Source organism: Lactuca serriola, chromosome 8, assembly GCF_051521515.1.
Source record: "Lactuca serriola cultivar US96UC23 chromosome 8, Lser_US96UC23_V15, whole genome shotgun sequence".
In the NCBI taxonomy this organism is placed as follows: Eukaryota; Viridiplantae; Streptophyta; class Magnoliopsida; order Asterales; family Asteraceae; genus Lactuca; species Lactuca serriola.
In genome coordinates, this window is record NC_136415.1 from 184,648,290 (window position 1) to 184,663,264 (window position 14,975).

The 14,975-nt window shown below is 42.3% G+C and overlaps 1 non-coding gene across 1 annotated transcript; it reads right to left on the bottom strand.

The window, feature by feature from the left end:
• Positions 1-301: 301 nt before the first annotated feature.
• LOC145071559 (small nucleolar RNA R71) lies at positions 302-409 on the bottom strand. The gene has a single exon (XR_013690566.1). It is a non-coding gene; the product is annotated as a small nucleolar RNA R71 (small nucleolar RNA).
• Between the last annotated feature and the right edge of the window lie 14,566 nt (positions 410-14,975).

Below are 14,975 nucleotides of genomic sequence, written 5' to 3' on the forward strand. Positions count from 1 at the left end.
AATACCTGCCACTGCCACATTCGAGCTGAAGGGGCACATCTTGACTGCATTGAAAGATATCCCATTTTTTGGGAAAGATCATGAGGATGCTTTTAAGCATCTATATGAAGTTAACGACATTGTGGATTACTTCAATGTCCTAAATGTCAATAGAAACACGGTCTAACTTAGGATACTTCCCATTACTTTCAAGGGAGCTGCTAAAGAGTGGTTAAAATCACTTCCACCGGGCACAATCACCACTTGGGCTCAAATGCGTGAGAAATTTCTGGATTAGTTTTGCCCACCATCCAAGATAGCTAAACTCAAGAAGGCAATAGCCAACTTTGAGCAACAACGGGGGGGAGTCATTACACGAAGCATGGGAGCGGTACAAGGGCTTGCTCAGAAATTGCCCTCAACATGATATAAATGTGTAACAAGACATGTCGATTTTCTATGATGGGGTTAACGTTATGACGAGACAACTCCTTGACTCTCAAGGACCTTTGACAAAGAAAAATCCAAGGGAGTTCAAGGAGCTGATTGAAGAATTCGCGAAGCACTCTCGCGAATACCACAACCCTAGGCAAGATGGAATCAAAGGCGGTGGAGGGGCCCAAACTGAAGAAATAGTAGCTGTAATGGCCATGCTGAATAATTTGGATCGAAGGATGACACAAATGGACCAGTCAATTCATGCCATAAGAGTGGGTTGCGAGAGATGTAGTGGTCCACACTTGACCAAAGACTGCAATTTAGATGAGTTTGGGAACAGAAAAGCTCAAGTGTGCTACTCGAGTGGGGATAAGTTTGATGAGGACTGGAGGAAACCAAAGAAGGAGTGGCTGCCATATGAAGAGTATAAGAAGCAAAAAGAAGAAAAGTATAGGCAGACAGGTCGAGGATTCTATCAAAAGGAGCAGCCACCAGCCGAGAAGAAACCCGATCTAGAGACCATGTTGATGAAGTTTATGGAAGCTTCGGAAAAGAGACACGATGCCACTAATTCTGCTATTATTGAACAACAAACTTTAATAAAGAATCAGCAAGCCTCCATCCATGACCTTGAAGTACAATTTGGTCAACTAGCCACTCTGGTTCATGAAAAGTTGTCCCCAAAGAATCCCGAAGTGAAGACCCAATCTCATGTAATGGCCATCGATACTGAAGAAGAAGCAATCTCTGAGTTCCTGGAGGCATTGAAAGAAGAACCACAACAGCCCGATCCAAAACCAAAGAAGACAAAGTTCAAAAGTGAAGGGGTTGCTGAAACAGCTTCGCCACGACGTGGCACTTCTCTGGCCACGACGTGGCTCTTGTCTGAACAAAAAGTTTCTGAGCCCGTTCCGGTTTATCAGCCGCCTTTGCCGTTTCCATCCTGAGCTGCACTTAGTCTACTGGAGAAGGAACATATAGAGCTTGTCAAACATGTGAAGGGAATCCCGATTAATACTCCCTTTGTCGAATCCTTATCCAAAATTCCTGAGTATCAAAGTTTACTGCAAGCCTTGATAGACAACCGTAACCAATTAAAGAAGAATTCTAAGGTGATTCTAGGTGAGCAAAGCTCAAAAGCTGTGGCAACCCGATATTTCAACTCCTTGTAAGGACCAGAATGGGTCAAGTATTGTAACCGCTTTTAAGTAATAAAATTTACTTTCATAATAAAACGTACAAATAGTTCTATTTAATTTCCTTCTATGATTAAATGTCTTTGAACCATGATCGTATGTGAAAAGAACGCCCAAATCCGACTTCATATAGCGAAGATGTGATTTTTCCAAGTTCGGCTTAGCAACAGACCGCTAAAAACTCGAATCGGAGATCGAGCGACTTTTGGCCGGAATGACCTAAACGAGAATCGAAGGTCTCGACAATGGTATTCCAGCGGTAAAAAGTCTGGCAAAAACCGACATCAGATAAAGAAGTTATGAATTTTCTAAGAAATTCCTTAAACACGATGGATTTTTAATAAATAATAAAAATATAATTTTGGAATTTGCCGACGGTGTCTAAACGAAAGTTGTAGAGCGTAGTCTCACCTACGCGAGGATATAAAGACCATCGAAAACGGAGTTCGTATGAAGAAGATATGGATTTTTGAAGTTATTAAATAAATTATTTATTTATTTAATTCAAAATTCGGATATTATCCGAAGGGGAGTCAGCATCCTCCTCCGAAGTACGCGCTGCGTACTCCTGTACGCCCCGCGTAACCGAGAGGATTGGCCTCGGATCGTCCACGTCGCCATATCCGAGAAATCCGATCCATCCGACCCGTCCGACCCGTCCGACCCGACGTCCCATCCGACCCGGCATCCCATCCGACCCACCTCCCCAGCAACCCGTCCCATCCGAACCGAGGCAGTCGAGGCTTCGGTCATGCATGACGTACGCGTACGCAGCGCGTACGAGCGTACGCCCCGCGTACCGAGGCAGACCAGCCTTCCTATAAATAGAATGCGAGGGTTTCCAAAGAAAGGGTTCATTTCTCTTCTCTCTCTCTCAACTTTGCCTCGTTTTCCGTGTCCGTTCAAACCCGAAGCTCTGGTCTTTTTGGCTCAAGTCCCGAAGGTCGATTTTACTCCCGAGATTCCCGAGAATCCCGAGGAAAATCCGTTTCCCGAGACGAAACTCTGCCCGGTTTTCCATCTCGCTATCTTCAAACTTTCAAGTGAGTTTCATACCCCTAAATCAACCTTTTTAATTAGTCTAAATACTTTATTATGCTTTCAAAGGGGGGGATTACAAGTAAAACACACGAGTATTATCGTGCGTTACATAAAGAAATTCTTTTATATACTGTTATATATTCAAATCACATGCGATTTATAAACATTTAAAGGAACTTATATATATATGTATATATGTATATATATATAACATATGTCACAATAGCATTTTACCTTTTAAAATATAATGTTCTTGTAATGCATGTATAAACTAAACTATTCTTAGATTTTTCTTGTCTATCCTAGACTCTACACCCAAAAATCTATACTTTCATAAACAAGCGATTCCTTTCTCAATGTTTCTAAACAAACAAGACACGTTTTTTGGAAACTATAATAGGTATGGTTTTACGAAACAAATTTCTAACTCTTATGTAGTAGAATCACATATTTCAAGAAGTTCACTTTCGTGTACAAGAACAAACGTAACATTTTAACAAGTAGATCTGTTTTTATACCACGGATTTGTGAGACACTAACTTCATGTACGTTCGAGTACACATTTCAAGTCCTGTATTATATACCAGAATCCCTTGGAGGGGGAGCATGGTGTTTGTGTATAGATCTATACGGGCTTGACAAACCCGCGCCCTGACTGTTAGCTGCAGTCCACCGTTTGGGGTGACAAACGTCATAACATTTCAACGCCTGAAGAACGTTGTGTATAGGCATTCAGAGTCAATAGTATGGTTATAAAACTCACAAGGGGTATTAAAATGCATTGATTTACAAGGTTTTCAAATTCATTGGTTCTTTTACATTTACATACATTTTAGAAACAAACATTGGTCTTGAGTGAAGGCTACTTTTATACTAGTAGAAAATATTGGATTTTCTAACCACAAACAAACGAAGATAAAACATTTCAGTTCATTCAAACATTGTCACTTAAATACTTATGAAATTCACCAGCTTAAATGCTGATCTACTCTTTCAAAATTACTTGTATGTCCCAGGGAATCAGTAATTTCAGGTATTCATTTCGCTTTTGATGAAGGGATGCTGCGGCGCCAGTTTAATCTCGTATTTTGACATCATATTGTAATTGAGTTTTGAACATGTAACTTTTGACAAATGTAAACTTTCAATTATATATATGATGGTTGTATTGCTTTCTTTACTATGTATTCATTTGTTACGTTACCACATGAAGTCATCCGCCCCCGAACGTTTCCGCCGTTCAGGTTTGGGGGTGTGACAGATTGGTATCAGAGCAATGTTTATAGTGAACTAAGTATATCGAACCACATAAGATATACAAACTATAAATGCTTAGGGGACTAATAATCTCTGACAAAACAAATTTTCTTTTTACACTTAAGCAGCATTTCGTTCAATTTAAATTGGTAGTTCATTTAAGTACAAATACATGCCTACCACGAACTATTTTCATGTTATACAACTATACAAGTATTTAGACAAGTTGACACTACGATTGGGACTCGATATATGTAATCAGATTTTGGACAAATATAGCGTGATCAACTATATTTGCCCAAGATTGGACCAACGTATATCGAGGAATGATCGTAGTAAGCAACAAGTCAAAACTTACCAAACCATTACAAGAATCAAACACAAGCACTTAAATACTATAGGAGTATTTGCTATCTAAACTAGTTTAACTTACATGTTTTACATGTTCCGGCTTTACTCGATTCTTATAACCCTTTTTCTCGTACAGTCAAATGGCTGGATTTCACCACCCTGGCGACCCCTACTTTCCCAACCAAGGCAACGGAGGATGGATCGAAGATGATCCCGAAGAGGACGAGGAACCCATAGAAGTGGGTGATGACTCCGGTACCGACTCAGAGCCGGAAGTTATCGATCCACCACCCATTCAACCTCCCGTCTTCGTAAGGAACTTTCAAGGACCGACTCCCGTCTGGGGAAGTCACCTCCACCATTGGAGCCAACAGCAAAACCTACGCCCTCCCTACGGCATGTGCCGGGAATTCTATGATGTCCGCGGCGGAGGTTCGGCTGATCGAGCACTCCCGGTAATGGTGGGTAAGTTAGCCAATCAGTCCTATCAGTCTGGAGTACAAGCTAGTCGACTCCGGGATATCAACGTGGAAGTGCAGGTTCACACTTCTGACATCCGTAGGCTGGACAAGATGCAAGACAACGCCCAATTCCAAGCTGAATCGTTTCAAGCGCAAATGATTGCAGCCCTCGCCGAACTAAGGGAACAACAAGCCGCTTTCGATAGGCGTCTAATGGAGTCAAAGCAATCAGATACGGAATCAAGCTCCAAGCGCAACCTTCGACGCAAGTAGTGCTTGTCTAGGACTCAAATTTTGTTATAGCTTAGGACCTCGGCTAAAAGTCTTTAAATTTCTCGAACTTTGTAATCGGAGACCCTTATGGGGGTCAAATTTTCATGATCGTTGTAACAACTTTTATATTAATATAAGTGGCACTATTACTACTATGTTGAGTATTTCGTTCGAACATTGAATGGTCTTTGTGAACCCAAACACTCGTTTCATACCTTCAGTCTTACAAATAACTTTCATTTTTCTATTTTAAGACTTATACTTTCATCTGTTGTTGAACTATAGCGATTTAGTTCATGAGACACATACATTTTTCCATTCTATGAAATTCTTATCCTTGTCTTTTCAATCTATAGTTGAAGGATGCCTCCGCGTAGGAATCCAAGGCGAAACAACGGTGAGGAAGCACCTATACCACCACCTCCACCACCTCAATTTGATGCTGTTATGTTTCAAGCAGCAGTCACCGCGGCAGTGGCAGCTGCCATGTCACAGATCAATAACTCGAGTACTAATGGCTCGGGATCTGGCACACACCTATCCAACCATGGCGAGAGTCATGGACCACCTCGAGAATGCACCTATAAGGACTTCACTAATGCCAAGCCCCGGATGTTTTATGGTACTGGTGGTGTGATGGCCCTGAGGCAGTGGATCGAAAGGACGGAGGCAGTCTTTGAAATATGCTCCTGCCCCGAGCACAGCAAGGTCAAATTTGCAACTTTCACCCTTCTCGATAAAGCTTTAACTTGGTGGAATGGCCACGTTAAAGTACTCACCCTAATCGTGGCAAACTCCATAAGCTGGGAGAACTTGAAGGCCATGATGATGAGAGAATACTGCCCACGGGGAGAGATTCAAAAGCTTGAACACGAGCTATGGACTCTCGGAATGGTTGGTACCGACATCGCTCCTTATACCAACAGATTCTGCGAGCTGGCAATCCTTTGTCCAGATATGATTGCTCCCGAGAGCAAGAAGATAGAAAGGTACATCTGGGGACTGACGCCCCAAATGCGATCAAGCGTGTTAGCTTCTAAACCTGACACCTTTGAAAGTGCTAAGGAACTGGCACAATCTCTGATCGACTACGGAGGTCATCAGAACTCAACCACTTCTGCACCAGCCCCACAGAAAGCAAACAACAACTACAACAACTACAACAACAACAATGGCAGGAAGAGGGCATGGATTAAAGGGAAGGGTGGATCTTCCCAAGAATCCGCAAAGAAACAGCTGGTGTCAGTAAATGCGGCCACTGTACCTGCTACAGCCCCTACAAATACCTACCCAACAAAGCCTTATATAGGCAACCTCCCAAAATGCACCAAATGCAATTACCACCACCATGGACTTTGTCGAGCTATGCAGTGCGCCAACTGCAGCCAGAAAGGGCACACAGCCCGTTTCTGCAAGGAACCCGCAAAGCCGATCACTCAAATTCCCGGTGCGGGTGTAGGGCAGGCTTGCTACGGTTGTGGCGAGGTGGGCCACTACCAGAGAAACTGTCCTAAGGCAGCAGGCACCGGAGGTGTGAGACGAGTTTTGGCAATAGGCCACAACGAAGCTGTAGCTGACCCAACTATTGTTGTTGGTACGTTCCTTCTCGATAATTCATACGCATGCATATTATTCGATAGTGGAGCGGAGAGAAGTTTCGTGAGTCAAAACTTTATTCATTTACTTAAACCTAAACCTAGCAAGTTAGAAAAATCATTCACTATAGAGATGGCCAATGGAAAAACCGAAAACACAAATTGCATATACATGGGCTGTACGTTAACATTAGACGGCCATTCTTTCCCAATCAATCTCATGCCGGTTCAAATTAAAAGTTTCGACGTCATAGTCGGCATGGATTGGTTGAGCCTTCTTCGCGCCGACATCATGTGCTTTGAGAAAGCAGTCCGTCTTAACCTCCCAAACAACGAAACATTAGTTATCTACGGCGACAAATCTAGTGCAAACCTTCGCATCATTTCGTGCATCCAAGCTCGAAAGTGCTTGCGGAAGGATTGTCGAGCATTCCTAGCGCACATCGTCGATACAAGTCAAGAACTGAAGGACATCAAGAGCATCTCGGTAGTACGCGACTTTCCCGATATCTTTCCAGAAGAACTGCCAGGATTACCACCGCAACGCCAAGTCGAGTTTAGAATCGACTTAATTCCAGGAGCTACCCCAGTAGCGAAGTCGCCTTATCGTCTTGCACCAGCAGAGATGCAGGAACTTTCCAGTCAACTTAATGAACTCCTTCACAAAGGATTCATAAGACCAAGTTTCTCACCTTGGGGAGCACCGGTCTTGTTTGTAAAGAAGAAAGACGGATCGTTCCGTATGTGCATCGACTACAGAGAGCTGAACAAACTTACTGTCAAGAACCGCTATCCTCTACCCCGTATCGACGACCTATTCGATCAACTTCAAGGGGCGAACTACTTCTCCAAAATAGACCTGCGATCCGGATATCACCAATTACGAGTTCTAGAGAGGGACATTCCAAAGACAGCCTTCCGAACTCGTTATGGACACTACGAATTCGTGGTGATGCCGTTCGGATTAACCAATGCACCAGCAGTATTTATGGACCTAATGAATAGGGTATGCCGCCCTTACTTGGATCAGTTCGTCATCGTCTTTATCGATGATATACTTATCTACTCTCGAAGTGAGGAAGAGCATAGTCAACACCTACGAAAAGTCCTAGAAACACTGCGAACGGAGAAACTCTATGCGAAGTTCTCTAAATGCGAATTTTGGATTCGAAGAGTCGAATTTTTAGGTCACGTTGTTAGCGAGAAAGGTATACACGTGGACCCTTCCAAAATTAAGGCTATTGAGAACTGGTCGGCACCAAAGACACCTACAGAAATTCGTCAATTTCTAGGTCTAGCTGGCTACTATCGCAGATTCATAAAGAACTTTTCGAGCATTGCGAAACCTCTTACTTCATTAACCCAGAAAGGAGTGGCCTTTGACTGGGAAGCGAACCAAGAGAAGGCATTCCAGACACTAAAACAGGCCTTGTGCACCGCACCGATACTATCCCTCCCCAAAGGGATAGAAGACTTCGTAGTGTATTGCGATGCTTCAAATCAAGGACTTGGTTGTGTTCTTATGCAAAGAGGGAAGGTTATCGCTTATGCCTCCCGACAGCTTAAGACACACGAAGTGAACTATACGACACACGACCTCGAGTTAGGAGCAGTGGTATTTGCTCTGAAGATCTGGAGGCACTACTTATACGGAACAAAGAGTACTATATTCACCGATCACAAGAGCCTTCAACACATTTTCGATCAGAAGGAACTCAACATGCGACAACGACGATGGGTTGAGTTACTGAATGACTACGAATGCGAAATTCGTTATCATCCTGGCAAGGCCAACGTAGTAGCCGACGCCCTCAGTCGAAAGGAATACACTGGTCGGAGGGTCAAATCTCTGACCATGACTATCCATTCCCACCTATCCACACAAATTAAAGAAGCACAAATGGAAGCTTTGCAACCTGAAAATGTGGCGGGTGAATCCCTGCGAGGAATGGAGAAGAATTTAGAAGTCAAGGGTGGCGGAGCCTACTATCTCATGGACCGAATCTGGACCCCAAATCATGGTGGTTTCAGAAACGTAGTCATGACCGAGGCTCACAATTCAAGATATTCCGTTCACCCGGGTTCAGATAAAATGTATCTGGATCTTAAGAAACTGTACTGGTGGCCTAACATGAAAGCAGAAATTGCTACCTTCGTGAGTAAATGTCTTACTTGCGCTAAGGTTAAGGTCGAGTATCAGAAACCGTCAGGACTACTACAACAACCAGAGATACCGGAATGGAAATGGGAGCGGATTACTATGGACTTCATAACCAAGTTACCCAAGACGACAAGTGGACTCGATACCATATGGGTCATTGTCGACAGATTGACCAAATCCGCACATTTCCTACCCATCAAGGAGACTGACAAAATGGAGAAGCTTACAAGAACTTACTTAAGGGAAGTAGTGCGACTGCATGGTGTTCCGATATCCATTATCTCCGATCGAGATAGTAGATTCACTTCAAGGTTCTGGCAATCACTACAAAGTTCCCTGGGAACTAGGCTAGACATGAGTACAGCCTACCACCCACAGACAGACGGACAAAGTGAGAGAACAATACAAACTTTAGAAGACATGCTGAGAGCCTGCGTGATTGACTTTGGAAAGGCATGGGATATTCATTTACCCCTTGTCGAATTTTCATACAACAATAGTTATCATACAAGCATAAAGGCTGCTCCGTTTGAAGCCCTCTATGGTCGAAAGTGCAGATCCCCTCTGTGCTGGACTGAAGTTGGCGATACCCAGTTAGCTAGAGGAAGAGTTCCTGAAAGCACTCTCACAGGTCCGGAGATCATACGTGAAACAACAGAGAAGATCGTTCAGATTCGTGAACGATTGAAGGCCTCAAGAGACCGACAGAAAAGCTACGCTGACCAAAGGAGGAAACCTTTAGAATTCCAGGTAGGAGACCACGTCTTATTAAAGGTCTCACCGTGGAAGGGTTTAATACGATTTGGAAAGCGTGGGAAACTAAATCCAAGATACATAGGGCCTTTCGAGATTCTTGCCAGGATCGGCCCTGTGGCTTACAAGCTTAACCTACCGCGCGAACTTAGTAACATCCATCCAACCTTCCACGTCTCAAACTTGAAAAAGTGTCTGTCCGACGAGACTCTTGTTATTCCACTCAACGAGATCGAGATCAACGAGAGCCTCAACTTTGTGGAAGAACCAGTAGAAATCATGGATCGAGAGGTCAAACAAACAAAACAAAGTCGCATACCCATCGTGAAGGTTCGCTGGAACGCCAAGCGGGGACCCGAATTCACATGGGAACGCGAAGATCAGATGAAACAAAAGTACCCTCATCTCTTTCATGTTCACTAGTATCTTTGCTACTTTAAATTTCGGGACGAAATTCTCTCTAACGGGGGGATGATGTGGCAACCCGATATTTCAACTCCTTGTAAGGACCAGAATGGGTCAAGTATTGTAACCGCTTCTAAGTAATAAAATTTACTTTCATAATAAAACGTACAAATAGTTCTATTTAATTTCCTTCTATGATTAAATGTCTTTGAACCATGATCGTATGTGAAAAGAACGCCCAAATCCGACTTCATATAGCGAAGATGTGATTTTTCCAAGTTCGGCTTAGCAACAGACCGCTAAAAACTCGAATCGGAGATCGAGCGACTTTTGGCCGGAATGACCTAAACGAGAATCGAAGGTCTCGACAATGGTATTCCAGCGGTAAAAAGTCTGGCAAAAACCGACATCAGATAAAGAAGTTATGAATTTTCTAAGAAATTCCTTAAACACGATGGATTTTTAATAAATAATAAAAATATAATTTTGGAATTTGCCGACGGTGTCTAAACGAAAGTTGTAGAGCGTAGTCTCACCTACGCGAGGATATAAAGACCATCGAAAACGGAGTTCGTATGAAGAAGATATGGATTTTTGAAGTTATTAAATAAATTATTTATTTATTTAATTCAAAATTCGGATATTATCCGAAGGGGAGTCAGCATCCTCCTCCGAAGTACGCGCTGCGTACTCCTGTACGCCCCGCGTAACCGAGAGGATTGGCCTCGGATCGTCCACGTCGCCATATCCGAGAAATCCGATCCATCCGACCCGTCCGACCCGTCCGACCCGACGTCCCATCCGACCCGGCGTCCCATCCGACCCACCTCCCCAGCAACCCGTCCCATCCGAACCGAGGCAGTCGAGGCTTCGGTCATGCATGACGTACGCGTACGCAGCGCGTACGAGCGTACGCCCCGCGTACCGAGGCAGACCAGCCTTCCTATAAATAGAATGCGAGGGTTTCCAAAGAAAGGGTTCATTTCTCTTCTCTCTCTCTCAACTTTGCCTCGTTTTCCGTGTCCGTTCAAACCCGAAGCTCTGGTCTTTTTGGCTCAAGTCCCGAAGGTCGATTTTACTCCCGAGATTCCCAAGAATCCCGAGGAAAATCCGTTTCCCGAGACGAAACTCTGCCCGGTTTTCCATCTCGCTATCTTCAAACTTTCAAGTGAGTTTCATACCCCTAAATCAACCTTTTTAATTAGTCTAAATACTTTATTATGCTTTCAAAGGGGGGGATTACAAGTAAAACACACGAGTATTATCGTGCGTTACATAAAGAAATTCTTTTATATACTGTTATATATTCAAATCACATGCGATTTATAAACATTTAAAGGAACTTATATATATATGTATATATGTATATATATATAACATATGTCACAATAGCATTTTACCTTTTAAAATATAATGTTCTTGTAATGCATGTATAAACTAAACTATTCTTAGATTTTTCTTGTCTATCCTAGACTCTACACCCAAAAATCTATACTTTCATAAACAAGCGATTCCTTTCTCAATGTTTCTAAACAAACAAGACACGTTTTTTGGAAACTATAATAGGTATGGTTTTACGAAACAAATTTCTAACTCTTATGTAGTAGAATCACATATTTCAAGAAGTTCACTTTCGTGTACAAGAACAAACGTAACATTTTAACAAGTAGATCTGTTTTTATACCACGGATTTGTGAGACACTAACTTCATGTACGTTCGAGTACACATTTCAAGTCCTGTATTATATACCAGAATCCCTTGGAGGGGGAGCATGGTGTTTGTGTATAGATCTATACGGGCTTGACAAACCCGCGCCCTGACTGTTAGCTGCAGTCCACCGTTTGGGGTGACAAACGTCATAACATTTCAACGCCTGAAGAACGTTGTGTATAGGCATTCAGAGTCAATAGTATGGTTATAAAACTCACAAGGGGTATTAAAATGCATTGATTTACAAGGTTTTCAAATTCATTGGTTCTTTTACATTTACATACATTTTAGAAACAAACATTGGTCTTGAGTGAAGGCTACTTTTATACTAGTAGAAAATATTGGATTTTCTAACCACAAACAAACGAAGATAAAACATTTTAGTTCATTCAAACATTGTCACTTAAATACTTATGAAATTCACCAGCTTAAATGCTGATCTACTCTTTCAAAATTACTTGTATGTCCCAGGGAATCAGTAATTTCAGGTATTCATTTCGCTTTTGATGAAGGGATGCTGCGGCGCCAGTTTAATCTCGTATTTTGACATCATATTGTAATTGAGTTTTGAACATGTAACTTTTGACAAATGTAAACTTTCAATTATATATATGATGGTTGTATTGCTTTCTTTACTATGTATTCATTTGTTACGTTACCACATGAAGTCATCCGCCCCCGAACGTTTCCGCCGTTCAGGTTTGGGGGTGTGACAAAAGCTATGCTGGGAGAGATACCAGAGAAGATGGGGGATCCTGGACGCCTCACTCTTCCGTGTGAGTTTGGTAAGAAAATGAAGGTTAATGCTTTAGCCGATTCTGAGGCTAGCATTAATTTGATGCCTTTTTCATTTTATCAAAAATTGGAAATTCAGAAGATGAAGGCTACAAAAATGACGATTCACATGGCAAACCGTTTAGTGACACAACCCCGGGGCATCGTGGAGGATATTTTGGTGAAAATTGGAAAACTTGTTTTTCCAATAGATTTTGTTGTGTTGGATATGAAGGAAGACCCCGATGTCCCAATTATCCTTGGTCGTCCATTGCTTAACACTGTTGGAGCTCTGGTTGATATTCGCGAGTCTAAGCTCACCCTGAGGGTTGGTAATGAAACAGAAGTTTTTGGGATAGAAGATGGCTTTCCAAAGGAACATGTTCAAGAAGAGGTGTTCACAATCAATGAAGATAATGAACTAGAAGAACTGGAAAAGCTTATGGAAGAAGAGATCAAGGCAGTTCATCAAGTCAAAAGAACAAAACCTAGAGCATTTATACCATATTTGGTTGAAGTCATAGCTTACAAGATTCCACCTTCTTGGGTGAGCAAAGAAGATGATGAGATGACAAGTGATGAAGAGGAGGTTACTTCAAGGGTGACAAAGCCGGTGGTGAAAGAGGAGGAGGATGCTATGGAGTGCAAGGAAGAAACTAAAGGGACCAAACGCAAGCTTGAAGAAGAGGTTAAAGCTAAAAAAGAGAATTCAAAGAAAGCGTACAAAAGACGAGTCCAAGCTTACAAGAGGCGTTTTAAGGAACAAAAGGTCCAGTTGGTGATGGACTCTTCAGAGGATTCAACGTAGGAGGCACGGAGTCCAGCTCAAGACTCCAAGAAAAAGAAGCGCTTCTCGGGAAGCAACCCGAGCTTGGTTTGCATTTTCTTTTCTTTTAATTTTTGAGTTTTTAATTAGGAAAGATATCAACTCATCATCTAATAACTAATACTTAGTAAAGAATTAGCTGTGGGGAGCTTTAATTAATAAATAAAATGCAAAGTAGTTAGTTAAAATGTGTGATTTTACTCAATTTTTGCGATCAGACATATGCAACGTCGTGGTCTGATAGAGCCACGTCGTGGTTAAAGAGTAATTACGGGATCAGATGGAAATTTTTTTAAAAACAGCTCATAATCTTTCAAAGTCCACGACGTGGCAAAGCCAACCACGACGTGGCCTTTAAAAAGTCACCGGGGGGAGGGGGGACCATTTTTTAAAACCCTTTGACCGCACATTCCCCATTCCCCATTTGCTTGCTGCCTCACGAACGGAAACAAGAGGGTCCCCACAACCGATTTCTTAATTTGTATTCCAAATTCTTCGAATTTTTTGTCGTCTAACTCCATTTGGTATGTATTCTACCCATTAATTGTAGTTATTTCTTACAATTTTACATTTTCATGGTTAGGGTTTATGTGAATAATGAGATTCACGAAATTGGTTGAAATTAGTTGTTGATTCTAGGTTGCATGTCCTTTGAATATCCATAGGAACAAACCCCAAGCATTGTTTTTGGTTAAAATCGCATATAAAGTAACTGATCTATACCCATGTCCCGACTGCGGTCCACGATGTGGCGAGCTTGGCCACGTCGTGATTTCTGGCAAACAGTTTTATTTTTTTTAATGTTTTGGGTGTTTGCTGCTTTGGTTTAATTTTATATGCAGAAATGGGACCTCGAATGCTGTTCCACAGGAGGAAAATCCGATTGATGTGGCGAGTATACATCCTTTATATCAGTTTCCACAAAACATTCCCCGACCATTTTTGACTACATATGAAAATCGTTTGGGATAGTTGTACAACAGGGAATTTGCGATAGCTCCGATTATCGATTGGGGATGGCTTGGTGGTGTGGGAATGGTTGCTGAATTAGAACGCTATTGGACGAAAACATACGAAGGGGATCATTTTTCTTTCACTTGTCACGGGTGGAGGAATTTGTTTGCAATTCAAGAACCCGTGTACCGGGAGTTATCGGTGGAGTTTTTCTCTACCGTATGCTTCGAGGAACGCACCATTGACTTTACTTACAACCGGGCACTTGTGTTCCGCTTGGGTGGTGTTTATAGGGCATGTAGTCTTCATGAATTCGCTTGGCGGATGGGACTTTATACTGAAGTGGAGACTCAATCTCCGTTTTTCATACCATTCCTACTTGGATGTGTTCGGTATTTTAATCCCGGTATTATGGATGTCCAGTTCTGGCGGAGTATTTCCAACCATGAGTATAATACTCGTGACTCGAGTGAGTCACAAATTCGGAATCCTGTTTTCCGATTTCTACATCGCCTTATCACTTTTTCTATAAATCACAATCATCATGGAGATAAAGTCCCTATTCAAAATTTGTTTTATCTGTGGACTCTTATTACCCCTGGGGTTTGCTGTGATTTACAATATATGTTGGCAAGGTTCATGGGGAAGAAAGCGGCTAATTCTAGGCCCGAGAGTCTGATTACGGGGGGACATTTGGTTACTCGCCTTGCTAGGTCGTATCATATTTTGACCCACGACTTTGTGAGGAATCTTACCCGATTCCTGGACACTGATTTAACCATCAAGTCTTGGGAGTTATG